The sequence below is a fragment of the Triturus cristatus genome, chromosome 12 (assembly GCF_964204655.1).
Source record: "Triturus cristatus chromosome 12, aTriCri1.1, whole genome shotgun sequence".
In the NCBI taxonomy this organism is placed as follows: domain Eukaryota; kingdom Metazoa; phylum Chordata; class Amphibia; order Caudata; family Salamandridae; genus Triturus; species Triturus cristatus.
Genome location: NC_140595.1, coordinates 49,919,862 through 49,940,638, shown reverse-complemented (window position 1 = coordinate 49,940,638; position 20,777 = coordinate 49,919,862). Strand labels below are relative to the sequence as shown.

The following is a 20,777-nucleotide window of genomic DNA, read 5'->3' as shown; positions in this document are numbered from 1 at the left end:
GCTGCACCCTCGAATAGATGATGAGTTACTCACAAATGGACTTGAATAACCCGAGATTCCTGCGCAGTCCAGAGAACGCCCCTCACAAAGCAACGAAGGCGGTCCCTCCAACGGCCTCACGCGCAGCAGAACCTAACAGGAAACATTGTAATAGCATGTTATAGCGCTCACTACCCCTTAGAGGCGTTGAAGCGCTTTTTCGGCGACAACTAAATAACATCGTTAAGAAGCAGAAATGCGCTCTGCATCAGGCTCCTGGGCACAGGGCAAGTGATCTAGTCTACCTTCCCGCTAAGATTTTTAATTCCTTGTTGTCCTCAAAGGACACCTAGACATAGTGAGAAAAAAACCCCGTTATTTATCCTCAATCAGCCACTTCTCGGCCACTTCCTCTTTCTTACGCTCAAATGATTGGGTAACAAGTGAACCACAAAACACTGAACTATTACAGTTTGAACTTGAATCTATTCTGACAGCGGCTGGATCCAGCAACAAACTTGTCCAGGGACTGAAAGCAAAAAAAACACTTGTCATCGTAGATTGATGCATTTACGGTGCGGCTGCTGCAGTGGAAACCACAATTAACACTACGAGCCTGCCACCCAGTGTCCATTTGTGGAACTGTGGCTGCTGCAGATTCCAATTAGAGTGGTTCTAAATCTTTTAACTTCTGCGAACCCCGCTTAATCATTATTGGAATCCGGGGAACCCCACTGAATGATTATTGGAAGCCGGGGACCCTGGGCTAAGAAATTTCGTATATTTGAATCTTAAAACAATACATAAGTGAAAACATATAGTATTTAATTCACAAACAAATATTTAAAAAAAATCACAAATCTTACTTTTAAAGGAAGGTAGGAGCATTTCTGGCAACCCACATTCATACTATATTCTGCTTATGCACATGCACTGCCCCAATAATCAATCTAAGGATACCAACTACATTTTTTTTGCCTCCAATTTCAAATTCCTTCACACTTACAAAATGTTTTAACATTTTCAATTAAACATTTTGCTTCTTTATTTATATACTCTTTATTCATCTGTTAATATTATTTAATTCTCAAAGCAGCCGTGGACTCCTTGGGTAGGCTTCTCAGACCCCCAGCGGTTCTCAGACAAGTTGAGAACCACTGGTCGAACACTATCACAGACAAAAGCACGGATAAACAAGCATTGGAAATGCCAATAGGTCTAGCTTGTGAATGAAATTGCCTTTTCTGTCATTGATGGAGTTAGGCACTCAATAAGTTATCATATATGCACTTGTCTTTGCACTCTTCTATCCATTCATCCATCTGTTGACTAATTCTTGCTTTCAGTCTTTGGCACAACAACAATAAAATACACACAAGCAAACAAGCACAAATTGTGCAAGATAAATTAAAAGAAAACAAACAGAAAAAAGAAAACATGATGTCACTTAAACATGGCAGGAATATGCTTGCAATAATGAAACCAAACATTGCAGTGGGTGTCCATCTTGCATTCGTATAATAAATAGTACATCATTGTTTTAAAGCTCCTGCATGGCCGCCACGTTCAGATCCAATGTTTTGGCTCTATTGGAATGTAAAACAAAGATACACTTTGAAAAACAGCATTATATGATGTTGGCCTGGTGAAGGGAAAGGGGTCATGTAGAATGTGGAGCATTACAGATAAAGTGAGCAGCAAGCAAGTGACCGGTAGGCAATGCCAGGGAAACTGTAGTAAATAAAAAGAGTAGAAGGAAATAAATAAAGGGAGAGCTATAAAACAAGGAAAATCAAAAGTAAAGGAATTGCCAACCAGCCCTGACCCTGAGGTGCTATCTTGGATGTGGACAGATTGTAAATGATAAATGAGTAATGGCACAAGAGAGCTGACCCATAGGCTCTATATATCTATATGGATATATATTTATATATATGGATTTATGTATTATTAAATGTTTTTATTACAAGATCCTGGCAGACACCTATGCCTGTCAGCAATTGTAAATAGATTTTAGCAAGAATTATTACAGTGCAAAACATCTACCCTGAGGGTTCGTCAAAGGGGGTAACCAACAACAAAATTCTTCCCTACAAATGTAATCAGTGAGATTAAATTAAGCAAAATGCCAGACTGCATGCTTTAATGGTGCAAAAACAATCCACCCGTAGATGCCCATTGGCTTTAACATAAGGTGTTACATAGTAAAATACATCAGGCTGGCTTAACTTTTCATAATGAACAGATCAGAGCTATTGCATCTGTAGTACCTTTCCTAGTGAACTAATCAATCCTCTGCCCTTTATCATTGGCTTGTCACCAAACCCACTGTGTGGGGCACAGGCTGTCCAACAAAGCAACCATTATGCATAAAAAAATACATTGACAAGTACAGTTGTCACAACAATATAAAATCCCTCCCAATAGAATCTAATAATGGTTAATATAGTGAAAATCTTCTGCTTTCATGGTTTGTTTGGGGGGGTCACCAAAACCCTTGCCTACGACAGTAATCTGTGAGATTAAATGTAACAAAATACCTACCGATGGGCTTTAGCACAGTGTAATAATAATCCATCCTTAAAAGCCTATTGCCTTTAACACATCCTTTTCACAATAAGTAAGTCAGGCCTACTTGCTTTGTCATAACATTTCATAATAAATATATGAAACGTATGGAATTGGCATAATTTTTTCAAGATGAACTGATATGCCTATAGTCATTAACCATCAAAGGTCTATTCAAGTGCACATAAACTGGCAACCATTACACATACACTTCTAACAGTACACACATTTAGAAAAACACACTTTTCAAAACAAACAATATACAACCCCTCTCAATAGGGCCTACCAAGAATTATCACACTGCAGATGACATGGGGTATGTCGGGGGCAATGCTAAAACATTGCCTACTAGGGGGAGGTTACACATAACAAAATATCTGTCTTTAATTAATACAATGTGATAACAACCCACTTTTGAAATTTACTTCTCTGGATAAATAAAATACTATCTCCCCTAAGAGGCCTATCAAAGTCACGTTTTGCCACAGTGAGTAACCAACATCGAGACTCTTGCCTACTACAGTAATCCACGAGGTTCCATGTAACAAAATCCTTCTCTGCAGGTTTTCATAGAGAGCAGTAACAATCTAGCCTTAAATGGATCGATGTTAACATGTGCTTTTCACAACACATCAGGCCTACTGCCTTCATCATAACATTTCATAGTAAATGTAGGCAAGTAGGATCTGCTTTCATGGTTAACCCAACTTTTTGCTGGTGTCAGTATGTTTTTTTTTTTTTACTAGTCTGGCTGGGATCCTGCTAATCAGGATCTCCGACACTGTGCTTTCTTCCTAAATTTGTCATGGTGAGTACTTTAATACCTCCGCGATTGGCTTCTGGTGTACCCATGTAAGTCCCCAACATATGGTACTAAGGTACCCAGGGCATAGGTACACCAGGGGTCTCCCATGGACTGTGTAAACTAGAACTTGCACAACTTACAACAGATATAGCTTTCTTATATCTGAGCTCAATACACTTAAAACCTATTAGTCAATCCTAAGGTAGGCCTTACAATCCTGAAGGCAGGATGCTTGTTTATAAGTGTGAGGGGGGCCCTGCATGAGCAGGACACCCCCTACAAACCCCGTAGTCAATTCTCCAGGTGTTGTAAGTACGTTAGCCATTACGATACATATAGTGGCCATGCGTCATTACATGATGGCTAACTATATATTGGCTGTGCCGAACCTGGGCATGCTTGGTATCATATAAAACACAAAATGTAGGTGTGGTGGCTAAATCTCCAAAATCTTAGGAGAGGAAGTATCCCAGGTATGGGTAAGCGAGTCCAATGTTTTATTATACACAGATCCATGTAATGTTTTGTGGTTTCATATCGAGGAAGATAATTCCAAGAATTGGACAAGGTGGGCTCACGTATGTGACATGCTTCCTCATAGGCCACCTCGTCCCTCCCTGGTAGGATGATACCACCAGGGCGGACTCAACTTCGGGTTGGACTATCAAGAGGGAGTTCTTAGATTTTTTTTTCTACTCTGGATAACAGTGGTGCAGTTACTAACTAAAAATACCTTAAGGTATACCACCAAATATCCTTTTATTCATGTGGTACCTTGTGTATGAATAAAAATTGATTACCGTAAGGTAATGTAGGGGCATGGCTCTGGATATTATCATCCTTACAACCCCACATTTTTCACCAACATGTTTCGCCCCTTCCTAATAGCCTAATTGGTCTAGGGCATTTGTCAGGGTTATAAGCTTTTTCTCCTACCCATCAATAAGTGAGGGTCAGGATAACGTGATTACACTATAAATGTAAAGTCAAACAGAGAGGGTCTATCTCTCTGAGACACAGACATCTGAGTTAGACATCTAGAATGTTAAGAGACACAAACATAATAAATGTGACTGTCTATGACATATCAGGCAACAAATCAATGGGGTATATTCTGCTTGGTTTCCCCATCTGTCTTAACATTTGGTCTGTTAAAACCAAATCATTCTAGCGGCTGAAAAACATAACACAAATGCACATATGAATATTTTTTTTAAATAATCAACATTGTGGCACATGTGCAAGTAAATAAAGCAAGCACACACGCGACAAGACACACATGGGACATATAAAGACATGCTTCAGTACAATGGGATCTCGTGCAAGTACCCACACTTTTGTAGCTACTCGCATCATGGTCTGTTGACGAGGGGCATCCTGTAGTCACACACTGAAAAATTGTTAAAGCCCCAGTTAGTTTCCATCCGCTTGCCTATCTCTTTTTATTTTTTTTACCTTGTAAAAGGGAAATATCCATCTGTTGCATATCTAACAGTTCAGTGTGAGCTGCCAAGAAGATTTTACTTAAAAACACACAGACTTCATCAAGAAACTGTGCTCTTTTAAGGTCTCGCCTACGCAGCGCTCATGCGCTGCATAGGATTGCCTTTAGCCATCGCTCTGCTCATTTTCATGCACACACTCGTGCTTGTGGCGGCATCCACCTTGCGGGAGCGAGCAGCGGCACGCATTCTAATTGGCTGTGGCTTGCTCCCGCATGGCGGATGGTGCCACAAGCACGAGTGTGTCCCTCATTCACTCTGGCGTCCCTGCCACTCACTCGCTCGCTCTGCCCTCTCCGTCTCCTTTTTTTTTTGCTCGCTCTTCTTGTTTTGTTTGCAATACACAAAGCCATGCAGAAAGAAAATGATTTTATATTATGAAAATGCCACGTCACCTGAAAAGAGCCCATGACTTCAATATTTTTAACCGTTTACAGCTCTATGTGTGTAACCGAATAAAAATCTTCCTTCCCTAGAAGCGCTGTGTGGCCGTCCTTAAACAAGGCAAACTACATTTAAAAGTGCTTTTATCAACAATATAGAAATAAAACACTTTCCAATTGTTACCACGTCTGTGAGAAAGTGCCATCTTTCTTGCATGGTATGCCCCCACATTTTGCTGAATTACTGAATGTACTTTGAATGAGTGTGCCCTGGGCTCCTGCCAATCAGGTGCCCAGGGCCCATGTTCCTTCCCTAAAAACTGTGCTGAAACCTAAACACAAATTGGCAAACCCTGGCCACATGTCAGCCCCTGGTAAATGGTAAACTAGGTACCCAGGGCCTTGTGACCAGGGAAGGCCCCTAAGGGCTGCAGCACTTATTGTGCCACCCTTAGAGGCCCTGTAACCTGACACAAACACATTGCCCTTGCAGGCTGAGTGTCTGGGTACAGAACAAAACAGAGTGTCGACATGGCACACATCCCTGTGTACCATGCCCACCACACACACTGCCCTGGCTTACATCAGCCACCCCTCTAGCTGGATGCCCTATGCCAGTGGTGTGGGTACAGGAGCATGAGCTCTGTGCCACTACAGTACCCAGGTCCATTCCTGGGCACTGTAAGTGCCGTGCTGCCATTTAAGAGTATATGGTGCTGGGAGATCGTCAACACGAACTCCACAGCACCATGATGGCTCCACTGAAGACTGAGAAGTTTGGTATCAAACTTCTCAGCACATTAAACCTGCACTGATGCCAGTGCAGGATTTAATGTACAATGCATGACAAAGGGCGTCTTAGAGATGCCCCCTGAACCTAACCTACAATCCACGTCTTGTCTGAGGGGCAGCCTAGGTTGCCACACAGGAGACATGTTGCTGGACCCCTGGGTAGAGAGCCATCCGCTCTCCTGGGCCTGCAACAATGCACATCCTGGGCGAGGTGCTAGGTCTCCTCCCCCAGGATGGGCAGGGGAAGCTTCAAAGGCATGCCACCTTTGTGAGCTTCTCCAGGCCACTTGCTGTACTCAGCAACTGGCCCCTACCGGTTCTAAACCCCCACTCTGGCGGGAAGACTGGCCGGAAACCCCAAGGAAGGACAGGGGGTGTGCCAGCCTCTGCCAACCCCACCCCTGAGGTGGGGGAGGTGAGGTGAAGCACATCTCCGGGTTCTCACCATCTTGAAGATGTGGAGCCCTGCCCAATCAGGACTAGGCCACTGCCCCCCTCCCACAGGAGAGTGGCAGGATAGGGGGTGTACTCACCCCAGGGCAGGGACCCAGTGGTCCCTGCCCTTTACCTACCTGTAACACCCTTAAATGTAGTATTTAGGGGCATCCTGAACCTTCCTTCCTTAGATCCAGATTCTGAAACGGCAGAGAAGATCAAGAAACAAGAAGAACTGCCATGCAGCTGCTAACAAGAGGAAGACACCAACTGCTTTGGTCCCAGCCCTACCGGCCTGTCGACCCTCGAACCTGCTCCTGCTAAATCCCGACATTTCCCGTGGCCAGCAACCTCACAAACCCCGGAGGACCTGGCTACCTTGTGACTCTAAGCATCTGGGACTCCCACGAGCAGTGGTACTGCTCAAAGCAAGTAACTGACCCCGGGCATCAGCCAGGAACCGCAAACCCTGCACACTCTGCACCTGCCAAACCTGGCCTGTGCTGGAGTGGACAAAGACCCCGAGGAAGTCCCCCCGGCGACTGTGACCCTGAATACAGCACCCAAGGACCCACCTCGACGCAACCTGACGATGCCTGCAGCCTCAAAACCAGGGACCCCTCCAACCACGACCAGCCGAGGGTAAGATTTCCCAACACCAAAAGGCACCCCTGCACCCGGCGCCCTGCGGCCCCCTGTGCTCATCTCCTGGGTGCCTACCTATCCTCCAACTACTCAACTTACCCCTCGAAGTGGTAATCACACCTGAAGAATCTTCGTCCCAGAGCTTGCAGCCTTTGTTCGTTTTTGAGCTTCTCCATTGCAATCCATTGAGCGCCAGGCGGCTCAAAAGCACCCTGCACCCAGCCGCCCGAGTGCCCCTGGCAGTGCAATCTCTACTCTACTCTACTTCCCCATTTGCCCTGAGCAAGTGACCGGGAGCCCAGCTCCCACAGCCGCGTGGCCTGCTAGCCAGCAGCCACCAACCAACCAACCAAGGGCCCCCTGCCTCCTATAGGATAACATTGGGCCTAACTTACTCTGCCCCTGTGCCGCTGAGGGTGTAACAACTGTACTGACCTGACCCTGGGAGACCCCTGAGTCTATGCCCAGAACCTTAACTCTGCCAGTCGAGTACTTACCCAAAAGCCGATAACTCTTTTTCTTCCATAGGGTAACATTGACTGGTTTCACTTGGAAATTCTTCTAAGTGTGGAGTTTCTAAACTTTAAAATATTCACCTAAAATCAACCGAGTAACAAAATCGAAATTACTCACCTGCTACCAGGAGAGATCCCAGTGCTGGATCTTGGTGCCCAGCACTGACCCTGAAAAGTAATTACAACCATACTTACCGCTAACCCAATTTTCTTCCGTAGGAAACCATTGACTTTTTTTCTGTGAAATTTCGATTTTTGCAAACTACAAATATTCTTTCAAAAATCGCACCAACTGTGAAAACGGAATTACTTACCTGTTTTAGATAGATGTCCCAGTACTGAACCTAGGAGTCCAGTACTAGATTACAAAACTTAATCTAGGATCCAGTCTTGTGGTAAGAAAAGTAATCCAAAAAGTAATCTACTGCATTTTACTAGAAATTCCCATTGAGCTCAATGTATAATTGTGTTTGAAATTGTGTTGCCTATTGCAACAACTGTATCTATTATATCCAAAGTCTATTGCCTATTGAAAAGTATTTATCTAAAGCCTCTCAATCTGAGAAAGTATTTTTGATACCTATTGTTGGTTATAAAATAAAACAACTACATATTTTTATACAAAACCATTGGCCTAGAGTTCAGCTCTCGAGTGTGTGACAGGGGCGGCTGGTGACATTTGAAAATGGCGGGGCATAAAAAGTGCTGGAGGAGTGCCCCGTAACATAACCTGGACGCTAGCTTACCACTTCGGCGCAAAGGTGGGAGATAAAGCTGCCAAGCCAGAACACCCTAAATTAACAACTGTACATACCTGACCCTGGGAGACCCCTGAGTCTATGCACAGAACCTTAACTCTGCCAGTCGAGTACTTACCTGAAAGCCGATAACCTACATTTTCTCCATAGGGTAACATTGACTGGTTTCACTTGGGAAATTCTTCCAAGTGTCGAGTTTTGAAACTTTTAAATATTCACTAAAACTCACCCAATCAACGAAAACAAAATTACTCAATCTGTTACCAGGAAAGATCCCAGGGCTGGATCTTGGTGCCCAGCACTGACCCTGAAAAGTAATCACAACTGTACTTACTGATAACTTGATTTTCCTCCATAGGATAACATTGCCTGGTTTTTGCCAGAAATTCTTCTGTCGATTTTTGAAACAATTCCTTAAAAATCGCCTGTGTAACAAAAACGATTTATTTCAACTGTTTACAGGAAATGCACCAGGGCTGAATCCTGGATCCAGCCCCGAGTAAGAAAATCATACGCAAAGTAATTGATATTGCATTTACTTAAAAACTCCCATTGAGCTCAATGTTATAATTGTGTTTGAATTGTGTTGCCTATTGCAACAACTGTGACTATTGCATTCAAAAGTCTATTGCTAATTGAAAGTATACAACTACAGCATTTCATTCTGAGAAAGTATTTTGATACCTACTTGTGGTTCTAAAATAAAACAACTATATATTTTTATATACAAACCAATTGGCCTAGAGTTCAGTTCTTGAGTGTGTTAGACCATTTGCTGAGTGTGTGCAACAAATGCTTTACACTGTCCTCTGATACTGCCTTACTGCTCGACCAAGCTACCACTTTAGAGAGTAAGGTTATATCTAACTTTAGACTCTGCCAAACCTCTGGGGACTGTGGACTCTGTACACCCTGTACCTTACTTAGGTGCAGTATATACAGAGCCACTTTCTTACAATCGTATAAGATCAGGGGAGAATTGTGCTGCCAAGCTAGACCTAAAAAGAAGCAGTTGTTACACAACCACTCACGTTAATACATCCCATTTTTGTTCCCCCAATTGTACGAAACATTTGTAAGGAAATATTGAAGTTAAAATATGTTTTTTTATATAAGCAATAAAGTCCATGTGCCTTTGTTCCAGGGAGTGAAATCGCCCAGTGGAGGGCTATAAGAGTCCGTGGGCTGTGTGGTGTGTAGATGTGCATTCAGAATACCAGTTCCCAGTCTCCACACCAAATACACTTCCATACCCCCTGGATATAGGGTGACCAGACCTCCCGGATTTCCCTGGACGGTCCCGGTTTTTGGAGAAGTGTCCCGACACTTTTCTCCAAATTGAAGAAATGTCCCTGTTTTTGGGTAGTGACTGAGATATTTAAAGAAATGGCCCGGTTTTTGAGGGAGGGTCGTGAGAACCTGCACCTTAATCACAGTGTTGTGCAGGGCAGGCTATCATTTCGACCGGCCCTCTTAGAAACGGGGACAGAAGTTCACTTCTTTAAACTCTCCTGCTGTGGGCTGCTTCGCCTCTTAAGCAGCGCAGCAGGATTTAAGGAGGTGTGAATCAGGGCTACAGAGGCCATAGGGCAAGGCCATGCCCACCACCAGCCGGACCCAGGAGCTCTTCGCAGAACAGGAGGTAATGCGAAAATATTTTTTTTTTAAAGAACACAAATATATAGATTTGTGTTTTTAATTTTTTTTTATTTATAACATTATATATATATTATGATATATATATTTGTATTTAAGAAGCCCTGAGACCTAATAGGACATTTAGTCCTATTTCTATGCCTATGCCCGTCCCGGTTTTGCATTCGGAAAATCTGGTCACCCTACCTGGATACCACTTCCACCCTCTAGGCGCTCCGTATCACCATCTTGCACTTTGGGCCAGATCTGTCACACCGGTTTGACTCTTAAAACTCACCACTACACTAGACGTTTGTGCCAAGGCTGGACAATTAAAAAGTCGAGAGTTTTGCATTGTTAGTTGTCATTAAATATTGTGGTCCATTGGAATGTGGTGGAGGACAGTGAGTTGACCCCCTCGCTACCAGTTTACAATGGGGCTAGGAATACGTGCGATCATTCACACTTACAGAGTGTCACAGTCGGTGCTTAATTTGTGCCGGTGGTTGCAGGCGGTGGGCACTCCAGTTGTCTCCAGAGGGTGTTTACGTCACCGATTCATCTACAGGGCACAGTTGCCAATAAAAGGTAATACATACGATGGAATACTATTCGATTTTACACAGATAAGCTGAGCTTGCTCAATAGCATCTGCCTGCCCCCGGAGAAACGCAAACTAAGCCAACACACGTTTCGTTCCGCCCCAGCTGGTGGAAATTCCAGTCGACCAGGTACAGCTGGAGTGGCCTGACGCAGTTGCTGCCATGAGGGGCTTCGTATTAGACGAAAAAGATTTTAATGGAGTTTCTTCAAGTTGAATCCAGTTGTATCTTTGAGCAGTTTGTTCATGTTGAATGACGGCTACTGTTCTCATTTGTGTAGGCGTTTGTATGCATGTGGTGTGTGCTTATGTTTGTATGATTGTGTGATGGCATGTGTACGTATATGGTGTGTGTATAGGGTGCGTGATGGACGAGAGTGTGTGTGTGTGGGTGAGGAATTCGCATGTGTGTATGGGCAGTGTATTGTTTGTGTGGCGTCCATGGCTTGTGTGTGTGTTTGTGAGTGTATAGGTAGTGTGTGAATTTGCAAGTGTTCGGGTTGGGCATGTGTACATATGTGTAGAGTTTATGTGTGTGTGAGTCCACATATGAGAATGTGTATGTGGTCACATAGGTATATATGTGGTATTTCTGTGTGTGTGAGTCCGCATGTGAGTATTGGGGGGTGTGTGTCTACTTTTTGTGAGGTATGCGTGTGTCTGCGAGTGTTTGTGCACGAGGTGTGTGTGTTTTTAGCCTTTATAATGTCCCTTGTTTTTTTCAAATGGGCAAATATACACGTCACTGTCCAAAGACTCGTACCCTGCAGCGGGGTCAAGAAGAAATCTTTTGTAAGTGGCTAACGGGGATGCACACAAGGATTAGAAACAAGTGTTTCACGTTTCCAAGTTTATATATTTTTTCGTTAAATTGCTTGAAAAAACAGCCACAGACTAAATATATTGAAAGAATTAAAAAAAATATGCAGACACATAACCGTTGCTTAAAAGAATGCTACAAACGTCAAGATATGAGCGAGGCGAACTTCGGTAAATAGTGCTTTGTGGACGCCTCGGCTCCTTCGGGAGCCAAGAAGCCAGACCCAAGCACCACGCGCCATCTGAAGGAATGTCGCGCCTTCTGTCCAAGCACAACACACTCTGTGACTCTCCTCTCCCCCGACTCAGACAACATTCCTGCTTCACACTGACCCAATATTAACACAGCTGACACAATGACATGACCCTCAAGGCTTTCAGACGTTCCCATAGCTGGCAACGCAAGGCAGCTACTTACGACAACATGTCGCCTTCTCGGGGCGCGGAGACGAGGAGGAACTGGAGGCCGGTCAACCACTGTAGAGGCATGTCCTGCTAGACTCATACGAGTTAGCATCGAGAGTGGAATTTATAAAAACATAAAGATAGGTGTCCTGCTGTAGGGAAGAGCTGTAATGGAGAGTCTGCCATAAAACACAAGATTCCCACTGCCCCTTCGGCGGTATAACCACTCTACGCAGGGTCAATTGGCGATAGGTCACTGGTGGATTCACTTCTGCCTCCTACATTGACGGCTGTGGTGGGAATTCGGCTCTACCGGACATTGTGGTAGAACAGGTTCCAAATTTGGGGTGACCGATCTTCCGGCATGTCTGTTGAGGTTCACACCATGAAGGAACTCGATGGAAATGGTGGCGTAAATTCAGGAAGAAGTAAGATAGTGTCGCTAATATGCTGGGACATACTCTCCGCCATAATAGATGCACTACTTGCAGACCACCACCGCGTATCGACACTTCTGGGGGCGTTCTCACTGTTCCTACACACGCATGTGCAATTACCAGCAGTAATAATGGGCAAAGGCGGAATTTCTTTCTCCCAAGTTGATATTCCCAGGGCCCTATAGCCACTTTCTAAGAGAAATCTCCCACCCTCTGGAAAACAACTGTAATATGGTCAGTTGTAAATGCCACCTTACAGGATGTTGTATACCCACATACTTGGTGGGTGGAGAATCCTCTGAGCAAACTGAATTAGGCTAACTATCCTCAAAAGTTTATAATTGTAGAATATACTTAAAGTAAACATTCTATTACTAACCATATTGGTAAGTGAATGTGTTTTAACTGGTGTTTAGTTAATGAAAGTAATATGTGTTACTACAACATATGGAGTGCACTGATAAAAAAACACTGCAGAAACGCTGTCGAGGCACAGAACAGAAATTTCCAGGAATCTCCGTCCAGATGAAGAGTGGGGTAAAAAGACAAGCGAATAATAAACCATAGATAAACCCAAAAATATATACCAAAGAATCAATATGCCAGTCTCTGAAGACAGGCTTTAAGCTGTGTGTAAATATTCCCAGGATTCATGTATAAAAGCGACACAAGATCCTTATCCTGATGAGAACTCCTGAAAGGGCTTATTTGTGGGGTTGAAACACGTCAACATCTTTCTCAGTGGAGACTGCATCAAATTAATTACATCAAAGTTGTAACGTGAACCTAATAAGGCCATTAGGAAACATTATACACGGTTCACGATATCAACAGATCCCCTCACTAAAACGTCACAGGATCATATGAAACTTAATGTTGTCAAGATCACACTCTGTTCCTACCCACTTCCAGTTCTATAAAAATAAAAATAAAAACTTGGACAAGTATTCCTGATTGTGATAGTGGATCATACATCTTCCATGAAATAAACTTATATAGTTTGGAACAAAATGCTTATTTGTACATAACTCGTGCTCAAGAAGTCATGGTGGTAGCCACTTTGAGATTTAATTTTATCTATGTAGTAAGAACACAAATATGTACACAAAGTAATCTGCCAACACCTGAAGGTTTTAATATCACACAGGGAATTTCTGATTATTTAAGCATCATTGTACACCAATAGATGATTTGCCCATCTGCTATTGTTCTACGAAGTAATTTCTTTAATCTTTAACCAATGAGGGCTGTCGCACTTTTTGTTAAATAATACATATAGACTTGAACATTGTGAAAGTCATGCGCAAAGCTATTTACGAACGTAAGTCAGACCTGCACACAAAAACAGACACATGAGGGACGTATGCCTGCAATATAAAATGTAAATAAAAAACTGACAATCATATAATTTCAATACAACAGTACGGGTGCATCCCAATAGGCAGGTGCCCTTAGAACAGGTATAGAAACCCTTTTTAGTGTTAATGTACATCGTGGAAAAATAGGATTCTCGTTTGCACAAAGGTAAGGTACGATAGGCGTTGAATTTCTGTAAAGACAAACACATAATGTAAACATACAAGGAGGACTAAAATATAAATAAAGGATAAGGAATGGAAAGAAAAAAACATTGGCAAAGTAAAGTATTGGCCCACCAACTCTTGTACGGAAGTGCACTCCTTTTTGAGTGGATGTGCACCCGTGATCAGGCAAAATGCTGTCACTCACAGTGGAAGAGAGCCAATGGCTGAAGTGGGCTGACCAATTGTGCCAGGTTGTATGCTGTGGTGGGTGGAAGTAAAATGTGACTGACGTTGAGCAGAGCAGTGGATGAAAAGGGCTGACCCTTTATGTATGGATTTTTGTTTTTGATCTTTTTTTGCTTACATGAGGCGTGTGTGATAACCAGAGCAGTCTCCAAGCCAGACCTAAACAGAGATCCTGGACCGTGCAGTCCCTGACAACTTCTGATCTAGAAGTGCTCTCCCTACTGTAATCATAGAGAAAGTTATTGCTAAGCAGTTCTCGTCTTACAGTGATAACTCCAACATCCTGGAACCCTTGGCAGCCAAAGCTTTACCAGGGCAAAAGTTTGGAAACCGCTCTGGCAACGGCATTCAGGAAATCGGGGCAACTGCGGATGAAGGGGTTGCAACAGCCAGGACCTTTTGAGATCTATCCTCTACATTTGACACAGTCAACCATCCCATCCTGCATCTGGCTTTAGAGGCACCGTTGCTTCCTGGTTGCCAAGCGCGACAGGCTACAAGCGGACTGAGACGTGCAAACATCAGTACGTGAGAGGCTGAGCGTCTCTACGCAATTCCTGAAATGGCTGTCTGTGTTTGAGGTCATAGGGCATGCTGCAGGGACAAAGAGAGGAGTGAGTGACTGACCTGCTAGAATGAACTTTTGATGGACTTTTCTGAAATATGTGAATGCCTGCTTTCATTCCCAGCTGGGTCTTGCCTTCGACCTACCCTGACCACAGCACCCTTTTGATAAAAGGTTGCTGTGGGTGAGCAGTGCGTCATCTAAGGGGAGGGCGGCTGTATTTAATATGTGCAAGATATAGGTGCAGAGGCCCAAAGGGCCTGTCACCAGAGCGGACATTCCAAAGATTACCAGACACTGAGGCTGCCTGGTCTTGATTCATTTCAAACCTCTTTCTTCCACCCCCTACACTTCCTGTCTCTTTATCTCATGAATACCGAGGCTGCCTGGTCTCGATTCCACCTCATGCCTCTTTCTTCCACCCCTACACTTCCTGCCTCTTTATCTCATGAATACCGAGGCTGCCTGGTCTTGATTCCACCTCATGCCTCTTTCTCCCACCCCCTACACTTCCTGTCTCTTTATCTCATGGATACTGAGGCTTCCTAGTCGTGATTCCACCCCATGCCTCTTTCTTCCACCCCCTACACTTCCTGTCTCTTGATCTCATGAATACCGAGGCTCACTGGTCTTGATTCCACCTCACGCCTCTTTCTTCCACCACCCTCCACTTCCTGTCTCTTTATCTCATGGATACTGAGGCTTCCTAGTCGTGATTCCACCCCACGCCTTTTTTTTCCACCACCCTACACTTCCTGCCTCTTTATCTCATGAATACCGATGCTGCCTGTTCTTTGTTCCACCTCATGCCTCTTTCTTCCATCCCCTACACTTCCTGTCTCTTTATCTCATGGATACAGAGGCTTCCTAGTCTTGATTCCACCCCACGCCTTTTTCTTCCTCCACCCTTCATTTCCTGTTTCATTATCTCATGAATACTGAGGCTCCCTGTTCTTGATTCCACCTCATGATGCCTCTTTCTTCCACCAGTCACTTCCTGTCTCTTTATCTCATGAATACTGAGGCTGCCTGGTCTTGATTCCACCTCATGCCTCTTTCTTCCCCCACCCTACTCATCATGTCTCTTTATCAGACTCTTGCAGATTTTTTTCTATCCCTCTGTCTACTTTAGTCACATACACCCTTATGCATCAACCCAAAATCCAGTCGGTAAAATACCGATTCGGTAATAGCTCCCGGTATTAAGGAAAAAATACCCAATCCCAATGCATCAACCCAAAAGCAGAAATCGCTATTTAAGGAATCCTTAAATAGCGATTCTTTAAATAGGGATTCCTTAAATACCGATTCCTTAAATAGCGATTGCATTTAAGGAATCCCAAAGTGAGATTCCTTAAATGCAATGCATCAAAGTTAAAAAATTAGCGATTTCGCTAATAGGGGGAGCAAATTACCATGAAGATGAACTGCATGGTAATTTGCAAAAACTTTGAAAAATGCACTTTTGTGCATTTTTCAAAGTTTCATGTTGCACACACACATGCCCTTAGAGCATGTGTGTGTGCAACATATGTGCACATATCATTTTCAGGGGTGCAACAGGGTGTCCTTTTGACACCCTGGCACCCTTGAAAGTGCTCCCGCTATTAGCGATTCGGTAATACCGAATCGCTAATACAGACTGGCTTTACATTCATTCCTATGGGCCTCCAAGCCCATAGGAATGAATGGGTAGGTATTCCTTATTACCGATTCGGTATTACCGATTCGGTAATAAGGAATATTAAGGAATCGCTATTTGAATAGCGATTCCTACATGCATAGCCTTTTGCTATTCCTTATTAGCGATTCCTTATTTTTCGCTAATAAGGAATCGCAAATGGCATTGTTGATGCATAGGCCCCTTAGTTCCTACTTTACTCTATCTTCTTTCGCTTATCTGACTTTCACTCTCTCTTGCTCAAGGTCAAAGTGGTCTGATGCTACAAATATGACACAGTCCCCAAAAATGAATACGAATTGGCAGGATGGCGACCTGTTGGACACTTTAGACCACGACCATTGATGGAAGGATAGGAGCTTCTTGTGACCAAGACCAGAGAGAAGGCTCAAACCACCTTTCAAAAGAAGGAGACATATAGACAAGGTGAGAAAAGGCAGCAGCAAACTCTGTCCAGGAAGTTGCAAAACACGAGAGTCGTGAAACGGACAAAACAAATCAAAGAGTCCAGGTCCTGCCACTTTAGCGCGAGCATTTATCCGGTCCGTGTCACACAGCATGCCAATTTAGTGCGGGCGATTATCAGGTCGGTGCTCGATTACTGCTGTCTTCCTCAAAGTATCCCAAAGAGTGTTGGACAGACTAGGGAAGTGAGGCTGCAGGGAACACTTTGACCCACCCCGGCACAAATCACACTAGTCTGCCATTGTGGGCCATGACAGACCCCGAGCACTGGTAGTGGCAGACAACATTTTTAACCACTTGGGCTTCCATTAAAGCCCCGTGTGTCTTATCCCCCATTGAGGTCTTAAACTAGAGAGATTTTTGCTTCTTTCAAGCTCAAAAAGAAAACCCTGGGAGGAAAGGAATACACCCTTTAGTTATAAAATGGCGGTAGGGTCTTACCCTGGCCTTAGAATTGAGACTCGTCTAGATATATTTTGAAAGAAGTTGTAGAGTTCTTTGGTTTAGTTCATGTGACGTCACGTCCGGTCGAGGGTCATTGATTTGAAGTGCCGGCACCAGAGTTCATGGCATCCTACTGCGCGAGTTGACTTGACATTTTAGGAACACAGAAGCTATGACCGCACGTACTCCCTACCTCACCGCCTACACCCCACACCCTGCACTAGCACCACCAAACTGCCTCCAACACAAGCCCCTCAAACTACACCCTACCGCAGCTGCACCACCAGCTACTTCACAGAGCTCCTGCACCCTACACCACATTCAACCTACTACACACCTTCACCCTGCACAACCAGACATGCTGTGGCCTCTCTACACCACCTCCTACCCCCCCCCCCCCCAGCAAACTACCTCCTCCACTACAAGTCATGTGCCCCGACTATGGGGGGGGGGGGGTCATAGGTCAGAAGTAGGGGTGTGCCCATGTTATATAGTTTGTGCGTAGTGCAGAGGCGTTGCAGGTTACTGCCCTGCCCGTAGTTTGCATGTTCACACCTTTGCTGTGCCTGTGCACTTAAAATAATAATAATAATAAAACATACAAATCATTGAAATAAAGAAACTAAATGAACATACGTGGACAGCATCTGAAAGCCGCCGGGCGCTTTATGAGGGCTTGCTGCTGGTGGAGGTGGCGAGTAATCTGTCGTCCCAGCTGGTGCAGTTTGTGTTGGCCTGGTGTCAACCTCTGGTGGGACCCCCACTTCGCAAGGGGGAGGGCAGCGCTGGGCCTGGGGTGGGAGCAGCCTGAAAAGTGACAAGGCGGTGCAGACTTTGGCATCCCCAGATAAGGCAAACAGAAGCCGGCTCAGCCCTCAGCATCTGCCGGGCCTTCTTGGCCCGGAAGAGGCCCGCTGCCGGGGCCTCTTCCGAGCAACGAAGAATATGAAACCAGCATTTTTATCTGAACTGAATTATTTTAAAAATAACGACAATCTTATGAAACAATTAGCCTATTACATGTGCCGAAACTTATCGCAGTCTCCCTTATTGGCCACTAATTGCTTTGTCCTTAATTTTCGTCCAATGTGTGAGGATTTCAAATTTCATTTAAATGACTAAGAATGACCCCAAATCTCCACTTTTCAGTATTGCTCATTTTTCCACCCCCCAGCTTCGTTGATCCAAATCATGCTGAGCAGGTCACATTGGCCATCCCTAAAGTGGGCAAAACGTGTCAGTGATTGTTGAACGCCCTTGAGAGAGGTCTGTCTATAGACCCTCAACGTCGCACTGCCTTGACTGCACCATTGTTCTGAGCTATTTTTTGTACTCTATCAAACAAAAAACGGGTGTTTTACTGCTACAAATGAACTACAAGTTTCCCAGACAGTGTTAACACATGTTAAATGACAGATTAACAAAATAAAACTGCCATAGAATGTGCCACATTATGCTGTTCCGTTTCCTTTTTCTAGCCAGATAATTTAGTCAACCTTGCCGCATAATTTGGTTGTCAATTGCCGCATGATTTCAGTTATTTGCAAATTTGCATTTAGCTTTGTGCCTTGAAAAGATGTCTGTGCTCTGCTTGTCGAGTCCAACAGTCCATGTGCAAACCTCTGCCGGCCCCAGGCAGGGCCCAACGTAAAACAAGCATTGGCATAGCCAATAGGTCTCGCTTTTGGGACCGTATAAGTGGTTAGCCAGAGGTTTTGGTTTGGCCTTTCTTTAAAGCTATGCTGTAGAGCAGTGTGGCGGCTGTGCAGCATGTTGTAAAGTTATAATGAACAAGACTGGCCACATTATTTTGTCGGCACATGCATGCAACACCACATGAAATGACGCAGGCGCCTTTTTTTACTTTTGTGATCCATAAAAGAATGCAATCGTTCTTGCATCTACTTGAGTTTGAGCTATTGGCATTGTAAATGATAATGCCTTTTACCCATGTGCTGTAGAGGGTGTGTAGTGGGATTATGTGAGTTGGATTGGAATTCTTACTTTTGGAATTGTGTGGCGTGGAATTTTGTGGTGTGGAGTGGATTTATGTAGTGGAATTATGTGGCATGGTATATAGTTGAAAAATATGGATAGTAATTATGTGGTATTGAGCATATTGAAATTATGTGGAGTGGGTGTGATGGCATGTTATTATGTGGAATGGTATTTTGGGGTGTGGAATAGAATGTAGTGGAGTGTAATTATGTGGTGTACTGTTGAATTTTGTAGCATGATGTGGAATTAGGTGGTTTGAATTGGATGTATGTGGTGTTATGAAATTGTGTTGAGTTGAATTATGCGGTTTATTGCTGAATTATGTAGTGTGGAATGTAAATGAGTGGAGTTGAATTGTGTGGTGTGGAACTGTGTGACGTTGAGTGAAAGAACAATGTGATAGAGAAATAAGGGAAGGAAGGGAAGAAAGGAGGAAGGAATTAAGAGAAGTAAGGGAAAGAGGGAGGAAAGCTGAGAGGATGTGAGAGAGGAATTGAGTGAGGGAAGGGAGGACTGAGTGAGGGAGAGAGAGGAAAAAAGGACAGGAGAGAAAGCAAGAAGAAAAAAGAAAGGACTTTGTGAAAGGCGGAATGGCAAGATATGAGTGACTGGAATAAGTGAAGTTGAAATAAGGGTTGAGGAAATAAGGTTAGGTATGCGATTAAGGAGAGAAGAGAGGGATTAAGATGGGGAAGAAGGAGGAAAGAGGTAATGAAGAAAGATAGAGAGGCAGAAATAATTCTAGGCAGAAGGGACTGTGGAAGTAAATAGGAAGGAAGGGTTTGAGGGAAGGAGGAATCGAGGAAGTGGGAAGAGAGGGTTGAAGTAATGAAAAGTGGGAATAGGAGGGAGGGTTAGGAACGAAGGAAGGTAAGGAAGGAAGTAAGGAAAGAAGTAAGGGGGGTTACGGAGGCCAATAAGGAAGGGAGGAACAAGAGGATAAGGAAAAGGGAGAAAGAAACAGAGAAATTAGCTACTTGACATGCAAACGACCGTCTCTTAGAGGATTAATGTTTCTGGCTGCCCGGCATTAATGTTTTTGGTAATATAATGAATGAAATATATTATGAAAGCAAACTAGAGGGAGTGACACTCCACAGCAGTTTTAAATATGTCCCCTAAAATTATACTATGCCCTTTATGTAGCGCTTACATTGCTGAGGAAGTAATCAATGCAAAGCAAGGTGACAATAACAGCAGTTTGGTTTTCTAATCACTCGTCTATACATAATATAGTACTTTATATCTCAGAAAAGTGTCCATCCTTAGTAATAAGCCAATATAGACTGGCATTACCGGTGAGGTGGAATGTGATAAGAAAATAATGTATGACAGCTCTAATTGAGCGAATTCTGCTTCCGACATGAAGAAATGTGCAAAAAGAAAACATGCCCTGGCATACCATAGGTCCATTTCTAGTTTGATCTGCCTTGTACAGTTTTGTCTTAGCCTTCTGACGCATCTCAAAATGAGCAGAAATATATCTAACGATGAGAAGAGTGAGCCGCCTGGGCATACAAAAAAATAAAAACGTGGCAATGGCATGTTAAAATAAGTCCTGCCCATCAGGGTTTAT

The 20,777-nt window shown here is 43.8% G+C and overlaps 1 long non-coding RNA gene across 1 annotated transcript in view; it reads right to left on the bottom strand.

Annotated features, from left to right (window-relative positions):
- Positions 1-17,933, bottom strand: part of LOC146772420 (uncharacterized) — a 74,864-nt gene extending 56,931 nt beyond the window's left edge. Inside the window, exon 1 of the long non-coding RNA XR_014972349.1 lies at positions 17,840-17,933. This is a non-coding gene — a long non-coding RNA (uncharacterized LOC146772420). The remainder of the gene's footprint in view (positions 1-17,839) is intronic.
- Between the last annotated feature and the right edge of the window lie 2,844 nt (positions 17,934-20,777).